We start from the raw sequence: 13,742 nt of genomic DNA, 5'->3' as shown, positions 1-13,742 counted from the left end.
TGAAGGTAATGTAATGTAAGTGTGTCTCATCAACGTAACATTACTGATGCCTAGTAATGCGTAGAATACTACATATGACTTGTCTTACTAATAATAGGCAAAACAGCAATCATTTAATAATTAATACATTTTTTAAAAGGACAATAGAGTGAGAGAGCATCGTTTGACCTGCAAAGTGCTGAGGAAAGAGACGAATGTAATATATTTTTTAGTTCAAAATAACACAATGAATAGAATTAAATAACAATTTAAACATCTTTCTTATAGAAATCCTGCTTAACTTCATAAATTCAGTGTCCAGGTTTATGATAGCGCAGGTGTATCCAGCTTCCAGCACTAGTAAAGCTACTTTGATTGAAAGTAAAAAAAAAACAAAAAACAAAGCAGATCTGCACTCAAACAGTGTGGCCATTGTCTTTATGCTATTTTGTAGTCATTTGTCATGAAACACAGGCACCATGTCAAAATTTCTAGGTGCAGCCAAAGCGTCGAGAGGGTCCAGTTTGGGGGCTTTAGGATCTCGTCTCTGCTATTTGCAGACGATGTGGTCCTGATGGCCTCGTCAGGCTGTGACCTTCAGTGTTTACCGGGGTGGTTTGCAGATGAGTGTGAAGCTTCTGGGATGAGACTCAGCACCTCCAAATCCGAGGCCATGGTTCTCAGTCGGAAAAGGGCGGCTTGCACCCTTCGGTTTGGGAGTGAGGTCTTGCCCCAGGTGGAGCAGTTCCAAGTATCTCGGCGTCTTGTTCACGAGTGAGGAAAGGTTGGAGCTTGAAGCTGACAGGCGGCTTGAGGTAACATCTGCGGTAATGCGGTGGCTGTACCGGACGGTCGTGGTGAAGAGAGAGCTGAGCCGGAAGGCAAAACTGTCAATTTACCGGTCGAGCTAGGTTCCCACCCTCACCTGTCATGGTCATGAGCTTTGGGTCATGACCGAAAGAACGAGATCGCAGATACAAGCGGCTAAAATGAGTTTCCTCCGGAGGGTGGCTGGATTCATCCTAAGAGATAGGGTGACGAGCTTGGTCATCCGGGTGGGGCTCAGAGTAGATCCGCTGCTCCTTCACATCGAGAAGAGCCAGTTGAGGTGGTTCGAGCATATCCCGGACGCCTCCCTGGTGAGGAGTTTCAGGCATGTCCAGCTGGTGGATGCCTTAGGGTCCTCCCGGGGGAGCTGGAAGAGGTGGCCAGTGCCCAGGAAGTCTGGGCTTCCCTACTGAGGCTCTTGCCCCCGCATTGTGGACCTGGATAAGCGGAAGAAAATGGAATGGCAAAAATGGAATGGAATTTAGACACACAACTAGTGTTTTTGAAGTATTATAATGGCAACAAGAGAGGTGGTTGTTAAGTGACACTTTAAAAAAGTAAGTAAGTACCCATGAACGTGATAGCCACTTGTAGCTTCCCCGTGGGACAAAAACAAGCTCCTAACTAACCGGATTAGTTACTTTTAAAGACAAAATGTCACTGTGGTAAAAAAAAAAAAAAGTCACATTTGGGGTCCAAAGACCAGAGGCTATAGGCAGAAAACTAGCCAGCTAGTTAGCAGTGAGGCAGCGTGACAGCCAGGCAAAGTGTGCAAACTAAATTGCCAGAAAAGTCGAACGTCAATGAGGACTGACAGGCGCGCTTCGCACACGCTGGTATCGATAGCTGCCATCAACAGACACCACATTTTACACACTTAGTTTTGATTCTCACTGTAAAAAAGAACAAAGTGTGTCCCTTGTCAACTCAATACGGGACAATTCCGTTTTCAAGGGACGGTTGGCAACTCTCTGTGCTTTTTCCCCTTGCAGATAACACATCTGCGTTTTAATGGAAACTTCAGGTTTGTGTGTTTAGGATTTAGCCTGTTAGCTTCCATCGTGGGGTAACAATTGCAATTTAAGAGAGAGAGGGTTCTCTATGTGCATCTAATCTAATAATTACAACAGTTACATTTATTGCAAATGTTGATTTGAAATTGGAGAACGTCGGCATCAAGCCGGCAAGAGCATTTGGACGGGTAAAAGCGAGCCATTTGTCAAAAATAGCCATTTTTATTGGCCTATCAGTTACTCACAGATTTTCACCATTTGTTGGTAGCCTGGGACGTAACTTCAGCAAAAAGCGGGTATCTACTGTAATTAAAATTCAGTGGGGAATAAGGGGTCTAATTCAACTGAACTGGCATGTCTGGATGCGTTGGTCTATTTAGTGTATCTGTATTCTGACATAGCCTACTGAGCAGTGTCCCAATGACAAATGTCAAGGTTATAGCCTGTGCTTATATACTTCCATGTGTTTGACAAATTATCACCAGTCATTATTACCACTCTGCCCCTCCCGTGTTATCTGATGAACCGTCAATCAATTTGACAATTCATTTTTAACCGAGCAGACATACATCCCTGAAGGCCATGCGCACTCAGAGGTCATCAACTCATAGCCGCCCACCTCTGGCTTGTGGTACCGCTCCCCAAAATACCACCTTATTCAAACTGCTGGCAGCCAAAAGTTTGGACTTTGGGAGAGGAGACTTCATGGCTGCGCTGTTCTCGCCACGCTACGACCTGCGATCCCTGGGAAAGGTCAGTTATGTAACATTTGATGTGGGTTCATGTGGCAGCAAAGCAAACGAAAGCAAACGAAATTAAATTATGACACAACTTGCGAATAGAGGACCCACTGATGGTTTTAGCACCAGAAAACGATTGCCTTATAGGAAAACGACATTTTTTTTCAAATTTTGCCCATCATCCACAATACTGTGAGACATAAACACATACGTCTTTCTCTTTTCTGTGCTTGTTAAATGTATAAAAACAGCTAAAAAGTGGCAGCTCATTAATGCAGATAATGGTACATATGTAACGGATGCCAGCCTGTGAGGCTGTGCGAGAGTACGTTGGTAAACTTCAGTCCCTCTGCCTCAAGAGCTGCGCTGAACACGCGGCCGACAGTCCAAGCTTTTAGTCCGGGCAGGTGCGAAACAGGGCGGGTTACATTGGTGCCGTGACCCGGATGGGAGTGAGGTTTGAGGGGGTGAGTGTAACGGATGCCAGCCTGTGAGGCTGTGCGAGTGTACGTTGGTAAACCTCACTCCCTCTGCCTCAAGAGATGCGCTGAACACACGGCCGACAGTCCGGGCTTTTGACCATGTGGTCAGCGCTCTCGCCTCCCATTACGAAGGTCCTGTGTTCGAGCCCCGGTGCGGGCAGTGTGAAACAGGGTGGGTTATACGTAGCCTGCTATTAAAACACCTCCAACAAGGTTTTCTGGTTTTATATCCATGCTGTGACCATGTAGTAACAGGTACATTCATGATAACATGTAATACTTACACTATTTTGCCGCATTTTGGTCCTTTTTACCAGAACTTCCTTCCTTTCGATTTCACATAGCAACATAGAAACGAACGCCTACACCTAGCGTTCACATTTCCAAACACAAAAACAAGAACACAGCCACAGTGGCGGCAGTAGTGGCCTGAGACATTGTGAGCGCGGCGCTGGCATGCTGCGGGCGAGTGTGTGGTGAAGCAAGTCGCTAGCCGGTGTGGTGTGGCGAAGTGTCAATGCGCCAGCAGCGTTGTTCTTCAGCGTAACAATGTTAATAGCAATAATAATAACAATGTCTTTGTAGCTTGGTTAATATGCAGGTCACATTGCGGAGCATTGTTGGCGGGTTTTGGAGGTTTTTTAGAAGACTTTATAGGCGGAATATTACGTGCATTCTTAGCTGCCTCTTTTTTTTTTATTTATTTATCTTTAGAATGCACAGAAAAGAGAAATATGTGTGTTCATGTCTCACATAGGGATTGTGAATGCTGGGCAAAATTCCCCCCAAAAAGTGCAGTTTTCCTTTAAGTGAGCACAGTAAGCCTACAGAGAATTGTCCAATGTTAGAGTCTTCTCCTTGCTTCCAGACATTCTTGCAAGAAAGTATTGTTCAAAGTTTAGTTGTCAACATTGGACTTTGGCTCTTTTTTTTACATTTTTGCTGTGTTTTTTTTCCAAATATTTCAACTTACTTCTTACATAATCTTAAACTCCAACTTCCTTTTTGTAATATTGCAACTTTATTCCAATAATATTGAGACTTTATTCCCATAATAGTATACTATAAATTACTTTAGTTTGTTTTGTTTGTTTATTATAATATTCCAACATATAAAAAAAATCATGTATTTTTTCTTCAATATTTCATCTCTTTGCCACTAAAATCACATTATTTTTTTCTCATAATATTACAACATTTTTCCTGTAAAATTGTAACTTTTTTCATGTTAGAATACAACTTTATTCTCTTAATATTTCGACTTTATTCTCGTAAAATTACAGCTGTTTTTTTTTTACATGTTCCAACTATTTGAACTATCTTCTTGTGCATTTTCTTCCTGTACTGTAATTTAGACTTTATTTTCATGATATTTTGACTTAATTCTCATACCATTATTATTATATATTCGTTGTTTTGTTTGCTTGCCATAACATTACGACGTTAAAACAAGAACATCTTTCTTTAAAAATTCGACTTCATGCTACTAAAATGACGTAATATTTCGTCATATTATGATATTAGTCTTGTAAAATTACAACTTTTTCTCGCTAGATTACAACTACATTTTTCTCTTCAGATTTTGACTTTATTCTTGAAAATGAAAGCTGATTTTAAAGTTTTTGCTGCATTTTTTTTTGTTTGTTTTCTTGTTAAATTTTCTAATGTTCCAAAACAGCCACGGCCGCAAAGGGCCCCCAGGCCGCACTTTAGACACCCCTGTCTTAATGCATATTGGGCCTTTGTCCAAGGTCTTCTAAATGCTGACAGTCGTCATGTTGATTGACAGCCCGGCAAAGAAGCTAAGCTCTGACTATTATATTGCTTTGCTCCCCACCGTGTCACGGGAAAATGAGATTAATTTCACAGACACACTAACTTAGTGTGTTTCATGCAACAGCACAGCGCAATACAACACGAGCCCAGACAGCAGGTTATAGGTCAAGGCGTTATGAGAACATCCTTGACAGAGTACCTACATAACTCTTTTTAGTTGTTTTCAAACGCTGGAATCTTCCTATGCCATGTGTAGCTGTAATTCAACAGTGCAACACTGATGTGTAAAAGCCACTCCAAACAAGCAGAAAATGAATGTCCACCAGCTGCTGCTTTTAAAGGCTGATGGGAGAGGAAAAATCCTTCCTTCTGATGGCTATTTGGTGACAAAATATTAACGGAAACTCTGGGGCACCCAGTGAGCCAGAGGGATCACATTTGCAGGGGGGATACGGGGAACCAGGAGTGGGGTCTTACCTTAAAAGGCAGAATCCTGAAGTCTGCTGGTCCTAACGGGAGGAATGTAGTCCTCTGACCTGAATGCTCAGTGTGTGCATAAAGTCCATGTTTTACTGCTGTGTTACAGATACAACACCCCGGCCGTAACATTTGCTGTATTAAAATGAATGATGAAATGTGAATGTGTAGTATTAGACAGTTTAATGGTCCATTTTCTCTCGCTTGTACAGCACTTTTGTACCTGCAAGGTACTTAAAACGCTTTGGCACTGTCACCACATTTACCTACTGTTGACAAAGCATGGGGTTTCAGTACCTTGCCCGAGGATGCTTAGACATGGTCACAGGAGGGCGGAGGATCGAACCATCAACCTTCAGGTTCGGCGACGACCACCACATGAGCCATGCCGCCCCATATTTTTTATTCAGTTTTTCTTTTTATTGTTTGAAAAGGTTTACGTTCAGATGACAATTTAAAACTATCGCCCTTTACGTGGAGCTGCAAAAGGACTACATTTAAGAATAAGAATTGTGCCAGTCAGGTACCTCCCACATCTGCCACCATCTTTATCCAAGAGCATATTTTTGATACTCTATCGGCATATATCGGGTTTAGAATTGGAGTTAGAGAGTAAGTCTAGTTCATTATGTTACATACTCACACATTTGCGCGTCCTCTGTGTGTTTAGATACTGTATGCATTATAACGCCACTAAATACATCTTCTAAAACCTCCACTTGGAGACCCATTTTCCAAAAATTGAGTTTTTCATCACAGCATAGCATAAAAGCCATCACCCAAAAAATATTCTGGGGTGGCAGCAATATCCTTCCATACCAGCACTTGTATGTATTTTGATCGTTTTAAAATAGAGTGCCTAAGCAATGCAGTTATGAAAATATGCTGTCACATAGCGAAGATAATTATTTGATGATCTGCTGATTTTGTAAGTTGACCCCCTTACAAAGACATGAAAAGTAGGTATGTTTTGGGGTGTAGCTTTACTTTAACGAAGGGAGACAGAATATATAAAAAAAAACATTCAGTGAAGATCCATCCATCCATTTTCTATGCCTCTTATCCTCAGTAGGGTCGCGGGGGCATGCTGGAGCCTATCCCAACTGACTTTGGGCGAGAGGCGGGGTACAACCTGGACTGGTCGCCAGCCAATGGCAGGGCACATATAGACAAACAACCATTCACACTCACATTCATACCTATGGACAATTTAGAGTCTCCAATTAACTAACGTGCATGTTTTTGGATTGTGGGAGGAAACCGGAGTACCCGGAGAAAACCCACGCACTCAGAACATGCAAATTCCACATAGAGATGAAAAGAATAATTCATTTTGGTAAAAAAAAAAAATGGGTAACACTTTACAATAAGGTACACAAAATTACAGTAGTTAATGAGGAACGAACCTACCTAACCCTAACCACTACTCATTAGTTACACATTAGTTGGTAAATACTTGAAATTTATGTGCCTTAGTTCCGCAGTAACTACTCTCCTCATTAGTTCCTCGTTAGTTCATTAGTTCCTCAGGTCCTCAGTAACTAGTCTAAATGTATGTGCCTTAGTCATTAGTTTCTCATTAGTTCTTCATTAGTTCCTCAGTAACTACTCTAAATGTATGTGCCTTAGTCATTAGTTTTTCATTAGTTCTTCATTAGTTCCTCAGTAACTAGTCTAAATGTATGTGCCTTAGTCATTAGTTTCTCATTAGTTCTTCATTAGTTCCTCAGTAACTAGTCTAAATGTATGTGCCTTAGTCATTAGTTTCTCATTAGTTCTTCATTAGTTCCTCAGTAAGTAGTCTAAATGTATGTGCCTTTGTCATTAGTTTTTCATTAGTTCTTCATTAGTTCCTCAGTAACTACTCTAAATGTATGTGCCTTAGTCATTAGTTTTTCATTAGTTCTTCATTAGTTCCTCAGTAACTAGTCTAAATGTATGTGCCTTAGTCATTAGTTTCTCATTAGTTCTTCATTAGTTCCTCAGTAACTACTCTAAATGTATGTGCCTTAGTCATTAGTTTCTCATTAGTTCATTAGTTCCTCAGTAACTAGTCTACATGTATGTGCCTTAGTCATTAGTTTCTCATTAGTTCTTCATTAGTTCCTCAGTAACTACTATAAATGTATGTGCCTTAGTCATTAGTTTCTCATTAGTTCTTCATTAGTTCCTCAGTAACTACTCTAAATGTATGTGCCTTAGTCATTAGTTTTTCATTAGTTCTTCATTAGTTCCTCAGTAACTAGTCTAAATGTATATGCCTTAGTCATTAGTTTCTCATTAGTTCTTCATTAGTTCCTCAGTAACTAGTCTAAATGTATATGCCTTAGTCATTAGTTTCTCATTAGTTCTTCATTAGTTCCTCAGTAACTAGTCTAAATGTATGTGCCTTAGTCATTAGTTTCTCATTAGTTCTTCATTAGTTCCTCAGTAAATACTGTATTTTTGTGTACCTTATTGTAAAGTGTGACCAAAAAATGTTTTCAAATACTACTTAGTCCTATTTAGTATTTTACTCACGAAAAAACATTACCTTTGATCTGTATGTGAAGTACATGCACCCTACCCTGGGGGAGAACAATCAAACTCCACACAGAGAGGCCCAAACGGAGATTTGAACCAAGGTTTCCCCGATCTCCTGACTGTGTGGCCAAGACACTAACCACTCATCCACCGTGCGGTGATTATAGGATTATAAATTAATTTGTATTGGAATGAGTGAAATAAGCAAGCAAAACATGACTTGTTGGAGAAACTCCTGTTTGCAAGCACAATCTTCTTCGGAGGGACTTTGGTCCACTCCTTTTTACAGATACTCTAAAGATTTTGACGCTGTCATTTGGCAAGTTAAAGTTTCAGATCCTTAAGGGTTTAAGATAAGGGTTTAAGACACTCCAAGACCAACTCCAACTCTTCTTGAGCCACTCCTTTGTTGCTTTGGTTTTTTTGTTGTTGTTTTTGGGTCAATGTCTATGACCCAGTCAGAGCCAGTGTTCGGGTTCATATTCATATTTGAAATATGAATATGTTTTAAACATAAATATTCCAAGTATTTCAGAGAGTGCCCTGTAAAGAGTTAAGAGAGTACACAAATAAATCTCTGAAGCGCAATGGTTAACGTAGCCTCATAGCAACTGCGTGTGTGTGGGCACAAACACGTCCTCATTAGCTAAGTTAATTGCAGACTAAATTATATAGCAGTGACTTTGAATATCTGTCTGTTACTAAGAGCCCCGAGGTGTGTTGCAAATAAGAAATTGCTGTGCCTGCCCCTTGGCAACAGAGATTAGAGTGCACGGGCTGCTGATGTAAAAATATACTGGTGTGAACTAGCCCATTTCGATTACTCCTCCATTTGCAAAAACCATTCCATGGTTTCCACCTACTTATAGATATCATATAGCTACAGTAAGTGCAAGAAGCCTATTAGTCAGTTGGCTTCATGAGCCATATGTTATAACAAGAACGTGAGGTCCGATCACAAGTGGTCACTCGAGATCCTTGTCAAGATACATATAAATATATACAGTATGTGTCAGCGCTGTGATTGACTGATCTGATCCAATGTCAGCAGGATTTACAGTAGCTCCGACTTCAAGCTATGCATTCTCTAGGACTGGACAACAATTTGGTGGCCCAGTTGAGCAGTCATTTGAGAAAAACATTTTAACCTCTGAGTCGCAACTCTGACTAAATCACATCAGATCCAGTACAATAAGTGTGTTAAAAATACTGCATTTACAAAGATAATACAGCTATATTGACGCCGACATTATCACATATACATTTATATCGTGGAGGTCTCGCATCAGCAATGAGACGTTCAGCGATGGTTCGACTGGCAGGAGTCAGGACGGAACTTGCAATGAGCTTGACCCACAAGAGGAATGAAGGGAGGTGACGACAAAGAACACTAACCATGGCCATGGTGTAGACAAAGATAAAAAAAGAGATAAGCACTGTACAGCAAAGTTAACACCAACAAGTGAGCAAACACACACAGGGCAACTATTAATTATTAAAACAATTAACATAACATTAAACACACAATATTTGCAACGCAGTCCAGCAAAGCATGCAGAGAAGCAGGAAGTAGCAAGAAGGGGCTCCAAGCGACGCTACATAGCCCCCACCTAGCAGGTGGCATGGGTGTTGCTGACGTCGTCGAGCCTGTTCCAGTGGTCTCCTGGCTGACTCAGCCTGGCGTCCCTCTGCTGTGATGCCAAGGACAAGGCATCGATGACCACCATAGAATTCCTTATTTATAAATGGGTTATTTTTGTAGTTAGAGAATAGAAAACTTGTTTCCAACCTTCTAAATAAGGTTTTTAACATTATTAGAGCCCTCTAGACATGAACTAACACCCCATAGTCACATTTACACTCGTATTACCCAATATAGTAAATACATATAGTAATACAGTATACAATACAATACAATACAAGTATACAAATGTATATAGTAAACAATATACAATATACTGAACATTATTGGAGTAAATAAGCCATTTAAGACATAAATAAGACTCATGCGAGTGTATGTTGCTATAAATGTGTACCCTTGGGGACCAGAGTGAGTAGTGGACAGGAAGCGACGTCAGGGGTTCAGAGTTGAATTTCATCTTGTTGTGGGTTACAGTAGCCTGTGTTTTTATTAGGGATTATTGTGCGCTGTTGTGAGATAATTTAAACCTGCAATAAAAGCCTGTTGTTTTGGTCATCAAGTCTGGTGCTTGTGTGTCTCACCGAACATGACAGTAACATTGCTGACACCTAGTGACCAGTGTAGAATGCGCCTTTTCAATGCCTAATACTTGTATTTTAGTTGACTTAGCCATTTTTATGCTTATAAATGCTTAATTTAGACAAATAAGACTTGACATTTGCTTAAATATGCATTTTTCTTTTACTGATAATAGGCCATATTCAACGGTTCAATTATTTATTAATTAATATATTTTGGAAAAAGTACATATTTTTAATAGAGATGGCTGGATTTTTTGTGTTTATTTTGTGGTGGATGGATTTTCATACTTGTCTGCAACCAGTGGAGGGTGACATTTTGACAATTTTGCTGCCCAGAAATGGAAAAAAAAGTAGAATTAGGTCTCTAGGCACCAAGTAGACTAATTATAGGACAGGCATCAGGCATGCATTTGTTGATGGATGCCCCTCCCATGCAGCCTCAATGACCTGACCGCATTATTGGCTCCCAGGAGGTGACAGCAGTCAAGCCATCTCATTAGAGCGACAGCGATGCTGTTATTGACTTACAAGATCAAAAGATGGTGAATGATGTCACCCAGGATCTACATAGGGAGACACTCCCTAAGCTCAGAGCCACTTCTTCTGCATGGCATTGGAGGAATTCACAGACGGCTGTTTGGAGGAAATATAGCAAAGTGCAAATGTATTAATACTGTACCTCCTATTGGTGGCTACAGACCCTTGCTGCATTGTGCCGGGGGCATGTGAAATGAAAAAAATAATAGATGCATGCTGTCTTAAATAGAGCATAGCTTTATGTTAAGATGCCTTAGCCACAATAAGTGAATTTCTGCGAAGTAGGATTCCGTATTCGTGGTGGCACGGACAGGAAGTGACATCAGGGGTTCAGAGTTGAGTTTTATTTTGGCGTGGAGTACGGCTACACCAGTAGCCAGTGTTAGGGATTATACCTGTTATGAGATCATTCAAACCTGCAATAAACACCTGTGATCAAGTACGGCGCTTGTGTGTCTCATTACTGTCACATTACTGACATTACCAGTGTAGAATACTACAGAATACTACATATCATCTCAGTGCCTTTGAATGAATATGTACATTTAGCTAAAATATGCATATTATTTGACTAATAATAGGCCGTATTCAACCATGAAACAACATGATTTATTAATATATTTTTGAAAAAACCTGATATAGAGTGAAGCCGCAAAATTAATAGCGCAAAGTGGTGAGGGAAGACTGTACAGTATAATAACTCTATAGCAACTCTATTGCTTCTCATAGAGGCCTTTGTAATAAAAACACTCACCCTGCACGATACAAACACAAACACTCACCTAGCACAATCACAGTTGCGCAACACTAAGATGTGACTCACGGAAAATTACTGGGAGACACAATAGATGCATTATTCTCACTCAAACAAGGTTACCTCTCACACAAACGTAAGTTTCACTTTCCAGAGGGTTGCGGCAACTCTGTGTACTTTCTTTCAGGGCCCTTTCTTGATCTTCCTCATTGATGATAAGAGTCCAACGCTGTAAACAAATATATTGCTCTTGTTTAAAAGTTTTCCAAGTTGCATTAAAATATATTGCTCTTATTTTTTTATATAATTTGGAAGAACTTGTAAATTGTGTGATCCTTGACTATTCTCCAATAGCAACACGGCCCAAAGAACCAAGAAGAAAGGCTAAAGAAAAGAAACAACCATTGCAGCACGTAACAAAACACTCGGTACACCTGCTCCTTTCGATGACAAAATCCTAGAGTTGTATGAAAAGACCCATTCGAAAACAACTGCTTTAGAGTGAGGTTGATGTACTTCTGATTTCAATAAAATGCACCTCCCACTGTGTGCTTACACTTATCTTCTTATGTTTGACTCTACTCGCATGGCACTGCGGCTAAATGTGTCTGGGTTTTGTCATAGAGGTATTCTGGTGCCTCAGAGGTGACAGTGCTGTGTTTAGCTCTCGCCCTCCTTTCAGTGCAGCCCTCACGTGCCGGAGATACAAACGCAATTCTCCATGGTTACTGTCAGACAAATAACGGTCAACAGTGCAATGAACCCAAGCCATGCATAGCCCACCAGTCCAAACTTACTGTACTGTTCTGATTGAGCTTACTTGCATCTGCACTGCATCAACTCCTACTCTTGCTCTTTTTTCTCAACCCTGAGAACCCTCTCTCTCTTTCTCTACACCTTTGTTGTCTTTTGAAAGGAAGCTCCAGACCTGCTAATTCATCGTGTATAAGTAGTGTTAGACATTATTACACCTTTATATTCAGTCTATTAGCTCAGTGCATTTTCAGTCTCATAGCTTCTCATAGAAGGCCTTCTTGACACACACTCACATAGTCCAATCAGACTTGCGCAGCACATGACTGATGGAAAAGTACTGAAAGAGACAGACGCACAATAGATAGTTGTCACTCACACGAGCTTAACTCTCACTTCGACACAAATGTGACTTTCAGTTTCTAGAGCGGCACGGAAACAGCTATATGCTGTACTGACCTACTGTAGCATGTTCATGTTTGAGGCATCCCGAGTCAACCATAGCACATGTGACCACGGCAAGGTACATGTTTATTGGTTCTAGAACGTTGATATTTACTTGTGGTTGCAGCAGAATTACGTGTGTGTTTTGTTAATTGATGGCTTTGCGGCTTTTTTCCCAACAAAAATAGGTTAAAGTGATGTTAAATGTTCAGTTGCCCATTCATTTGTCATTTGTAATTATTTTTGCATCACTTTCTGCATGTAAAACTATAATTATTGTCTATAAAATGTGTTTTGTGTTGTCATTTTTGTGTGCCTGGAATGGATTATTTGGATTAACATTATTTGCTATGGGAAAATTTGCTTTGGTTAGAGTCTGTTTTGTTTTGAGTGGGACCTTCTGGAACGGATTAATGACGTTAACCAAGGCACCATTGTAATGAGTGTTTGGTCAATTTAATTATGGTAAAACATGCTTATCTGCCAAATATTTTTTAAAATAATAACCGTCAAAAATTGGTTAAATATTGCTTAATATAGGAAATATTTCTAAATAGGAATCTTTCATAGTCAGTATTTGTTCCCGCTATGAACAGCACTCACTCTGTCTCGACTTATTACATTAAGTAGAACAATGACAAAAGGGGAATACAAGATGGGTTTTTTCCTACATTTTGTGTCTCTGATGCCATTTTGTGTGACTGTTTCCCCTCATTCAAGTACACATGAGCAGCTCCTTCACTAACGCCTCTACAGTATGTGAAGGAAGGACAGTGTGCACATTATGCACCTCCGTTCTGAAGCTTGGATGGAAATGTTTGCTCGTTTGTTTTTGGTTTTTTTGCTACTTAGCTATGCTTTCTTTGGCTCTTGTGGCCGTTGGCCTACAGCTTAGTGACAACTTTACTTCAGACCAGGACACTGAAGCACTGAGTCTCTGGTTTGTTGGGTAAATGTACATGAAATGTTCTTTATTGGCCCAGAACCTAATGACGAAAGATATTTTTTCTTACTTATCGTTTTTTTAGGAGTATGTGCCACTCAAAAGAAGAGATGGTTATTTAAAAATAGGCTATGTTAATTGGTGGACTGTCTTAAAGTGCTCATAACAAAAGCAATTACAAAATGAAATTACTCACTTAAAAGTACTTTTTTGTCATACTGCTGTCATTTTCTGGTAAAGATCAAATAAATACAATACGAGTTAAATGAA

Source organism: Dunckerocampus dactyliophorus, chromosome 14 (assembly GCF_027744805.1).
Source record: "Dunckerocampus dactyliophorus isolate RoL2022-P2 chromosome 14, RoL_Ddac_1.1, whole genome shotgun sequence".
Lineage (NCBI taxonomy): Eukaryota > Metazoa > Chordata > Actinopteri > Syngnathiformes > Syngnathidae > Dunckerocampus > Dunckerocampus dactyliophorus.
This window is presented reverse-complemented; position numbering follows the sequence as displayed.